The 4,536-nt window shown below is 47.5% G+C and overlaps 1 long non-coding RNA gene across 1 annotated transcript; it reads left to right on the forward strand.

The window, feature by feature from the left end:
* Window positions 1-8: 8 nt before the first annotated feature.
* LOC137663293 (uncharacterized) lies at window positions 9-496 on the forward strand. Its single transcript, XR_011048171.1, has 2 exons — window positions 9-245; window positions 325-496. It is a non-coding gene; the product is annotated as an uncharacterized lncRNA (long non-coding RNA).
* Window positions 497-4,536: the final 4,040 nt, after the last annotated feature.

Consider the following 4,536-nt stretch of genomic DNA (forward strand, 5'->3'; position numbering starts at 1 on the left):
AGCAGTTCTGCCGCGGTGTCGGTGCCCGGTTCACCGCTCGTCTCCGCTGAACTGCAGACACGGGCGAGCGATGTTCGCACTAAGGGTGGCTGCAGCCCACCCTACAGCAGGGGACAGGGCCCTGGCCGGAGCCGAGGGTGGTTGCAAAGGCTCGTGGAGAACGGGAGGTTCTTGTAGTAATTGGGAATAGCGTTTGTCTGGCTGATGGTCTGGGATCACTACAATGTTGCAGCTGGTGGTAGCAGGTAAGAAGTGCCTGGCGCGGTTAGCTGAAAAGTATGGGATGGCTTCAGATAAACCATAGAAATGTCAACTCCTTTACAGTTTTCATCCTCCTACACACGTGATTCCAAAGGAAGAGCAAACCACCTGGAAAATCAGAGCTATTCGTGTACAGCCTCTAAAAGAATGGGAAAAGCACAAAGCGGGGTTTGTGTCGTGTACACTGCACCCTGTGACAGTAGGGTGCTAGAAATAAATTGTTTTCGGAATCAAATCCTATCTTCTTCCTTTCAAAAGGGATATGCTCCGCTGCAGGGTCCTCTCCAGACTTCCCAGATGCAGTTCATGTATGCAAAAACTGATGTCTGGTGCTCTCTTAGACACTATTCTTTGGCAGTAAGTCTTCTAGACTGCTCTCCTTACAGCTTTGAAATGCATGTGACATCTACAGCCAGTTCTGTGCTAGCAAGTAGTATGGCTCAACGGGAGCAGATCTTTATAGTGATAGAGTTGGGGCTGGAAATCCAACATCCAAACCAAACAAGTTTGGGGAGCTTTGCTTTAATTATGTCTTCGCTGGTCCCATGGAATGCACACCAAGCAGTGGCTGAAATGCATGAGGTGCGCTCCTATGCATGGCACACCTACTAGCTTAGCATCACCTGAAGGAATCTAGTTTGCACACCAAGACTGTTCTGCAGTACAAACCAAAGCCCACCAAGAGCGGATTACTGGAAGATTCACTTTGAATCTGCACACACTATGTAACACTGGCACAATACATTCCACTCTTCCAGATGATATTGCTCCCTACTTGCCTGTAAGTTGTAGTCATCCTAGGACCATGAGTGCACTAACCCGACCCTTCTAGAATGAAGCCCCCGGAATGACAAACAAGACTCCCCTGCTTATGACCAAATGCCAGTCCTGTATATGCTCAGTGTGATCAAGGGTTAGCAAGAGCGCTTGAAGAGACAGACAGAGGGAGGAGGCTTTGGGGCAGAATCCTGAATTACTTTCAAGAAGAACAGGTGGACAGTGCTGCTTCTAGGAAAAACCATAGACTGCACAAAGACATGGAGAAGGGAAGTGTAGGCATTGAGAAAAGGCATGGGCAGAAATCCAAAAGCCATCAGAGACTGAGCAGTGAAGAAGTAAAGATGAAGCGGTTTTGATTTATAAACATTTGTATCGGAGTCTTGGGGTATGTCCATGACGCCAGCCTATGATACCAGTCCAGCCGGGCCTACTGGTTCAGGGCAGGGGCTCTGAACACCTGATTCTGTAAAAATGTCCCCACAACCTCCCTTCCTCAGTCCTAGCAGCAAGAACAGGCCCCACAGGGAATGCACCCATGGTCATTGCTGCTGCCTGCAAGGACAAGACACACTAAAGAAAAATGTATCCTCTCTTCTTTTCTCTTCCCCTCTTTCTCTTCTCCTGGGAAGACAGTTTCTTTTCCCTGGCTCTTGGCTGCCTTCAGGGTCACCAAGACTCTTGCAAAGCACTGCTCAGCACTGATCCAGTTCCAACATTAAGCAATCCTTTGATCTACTGAAAATGTCATGCTATCATTTGCACCAGTCTGAAGAGAGCCTGTAGGAGGCCTTCAGAAAGCACCTTCCATGGCTCAGTCACGGTTTGCCATTGCCTAAGAGTGAGGCATGGGTGTTCCTCCACCTGAAGGTACAGAAAGAGACCTTGCAGAGTGAGACTTTCCAGGTCTTAGACCCAGAGCAAAGGAGACAGAAGGAAAAGCTGGGTGACCCCATTCATCCCTTACAGTTCTGAAAGACTGTGATCCAACTAGAGGAATCAGAAGTGGCAGTGGTGGCAGAGCATCCAGGACAACCACAGCTATAGCTGTTGGTGGAAAAGTATCCTGCTGAAGCCACAAATATTTCTGTTTGCAGGTAGAAGGCAAAGGGTCTGATCTAAAGTCAGCAGGAAAAGAAGCAAAGTCAATGGACCCTTGCATGTAAAGTGTAAATATTTTGGCAGTAGGAACTGAAATATCAGGGGGCCTCAATAACTCTTGGAGAGGTGAGGAAAGCAAATTGTACAGTTCCTGAAAAGGCTATTCCACACTCTGCATCGTTCAGCCAGTCTGAGTTTGATAGCAGCCCATACTCTGCTGAAGGTCCTGGGCCTGATGGGGACCAGTGATAAAATAGAGGTCTCTCCCTAGCTATTCCCCACCCTCACTTTCTGAAATTCATTATTTCTTTCCAAGTGCAGAACTTTGCACATGCTTTTATTAAATGGTGTTCTACTCTTTCAGGCCATTTCTCCCATTGATCAAGATTATTTGAATACTAATTTTGTCTTCCAAATACATTGCAACCCCTCTCAGCTTAGTGCTGTCTGCAAATTTAATAGGCACGCTTTCTAGTCCACTAGAAACTATTAAGAAGAAACTGTTAATACCACACTGAGACCAGATCTCTGCAGGACTCCTTCTTGATACCTTTCTCCAGATAGACGGCGTACCACTGAAAACCAATCTTAGTGTTTTCTAATCAGCATCAGACTCTCCTAACAGTGATTTCAGTAGGTCCAGTTTCCCATGTTTCCTAGCTTGTTTGTAAGACTGTCAGATGAAACAGAATCAAAATCCTTACTGGTCAAAATATATGACATATTATCCTTATCCACAAGGCCTGTTAGTCTACCATGAAAGATTGGTTTGACTTGAATTTTTTTTTGACAAATGGAAAATGTGAGTTGTCTAGTTAATGTTTATTTGTTCCAGTATCACAGGGGGAGGCGGTGAAGTAAAGCTGACTGGCCAGTAATTCCTCCAATCTCTTTTTTTTTTTTTGAATAGCCAATATATTTGACATTTTCCAGTCTTCTGAACCTCTCCATTCTCTACAGATCTCAAGGATAACTGCCTGTGGGCCTGATGTTGCTTCAGCCAGTTCTCCAACCATTTCAGGATGAATTTCATCAAGCCTAACTGGTCTGAAAACATTGACTTTGCCTAAGCGCTTAGAAACCTAGAATGACTTTTTACCCACTTGTCATTGATGCTATTTAAGGTATTCACCTAGGCACCACCACAGTGAAGAGAAGTGAAAAATACTTGCAACTTCTTGGTATCTTTGGTCAATTTCCATTTCACTCACCAGAAGGCCAATCCTTTTACTGGTCTTCCCCTCACTGCCCATATAGCTACAGGCAGTATTGATGGGCTGGTAGTTCTTTTCTTCTCCACCACAGAGAAGGTAATTATTCATTTCCTCTCTGAAGTATCTCTGTGCGTATTTGAAGTCAGTTGCTGTGTCTCCCTCCATTCCCTCTTCTCTAGACTACATCCTGCAATTTTTTCAATCCTTCTGCTTGGATTGCCCAGGTGAGTTGTTCCCCTCTGTGGGTTCACTCCCCCACATTTGCCTGTTTTGTAGCAGCATGGTACCCAAACTGGACACTCAGTCCTGTGTCACTCGGTGCTGTGAGTGCTCAGGTCACAGTAGTACAGAGTTGATCTGACAGCTTATTTCATCTGACCTACAGGCTATCCTAGCCATACAAACTGATATGATGCGTGCCTTTGTGGCAACAGCATGATGTTAATGTGCATTCTGCTTTTTTTCCGAGGAAGATGATATTCTGTGAACTCTGACACTGTCTGAAACTTTGCATTTGCAAAAGCGACAGAGGATCTTTTGGCCCTGAATATTCCCCATCTTTGACATACTGATGCTCGGAACTTCAAAATCATGGCTCTAATTTGTTCTGAGGGTTTTTTGTCTGAAACACATTGGCCTGTTTTCATATAAAACCAGACATCTGAGGAAGCATCTACGGTCCCACTGAGCAAGGATGAGAGTCAGGAACGACTAGGCTCAGCTCTTTGATTCACCACTTCCCTGTGGTCTGACCTCACAGAAATTATTTTGCCATCTCTGCCTTGGTTCCCCCACTTGCAAAACAAAAATTAGGTTTCTTTGATTTCCTTTTTTTTTTTTTTTTTTAAATGAAAGAGTCTTGAGCGGCTGAGCAAAAGGAGCTGCGTGAATGAGCACCCTAAAACCTGCAAGGAGGGAGACGAGAGCACAAAAGCACGGAGCGGGGAGCCCACCCCGGCAGCAGCGGGGCCCAGAGAACACACGGGAGGGAGGCGCCGTCCCCGAGGCGGCCCAGCCTGGGGCGCCGGGCCCCGGGCCCCCCCGGGCGGCGGGTCAGGAGCGACAGCTCCGCCGGGCCGCCTCCCCACGGAGCCCTCCCGGCTTGCTGCACCCCGGCCCGCCCCTCCCGCTGCCGCCGCCACCGCGGGCCCGGCCCCGCGGCCGCCTCCTCCGGCCGGCCGGG

This window comes from Nyctibius grandis, chromosome 5 (assembly GCF_013368605.1).
Source record: "Nyctibius grandis isolate bNycGra1 chromosome 5, bNycGra1.pri, whole genome shotgun sequence".
Lineage (NCBI taxonomy): Eukaryota > Metazoa > Chordata > Aves > Nyctibiiformes > Nyctibiidae > Nyctibius > Nyctibius grandis.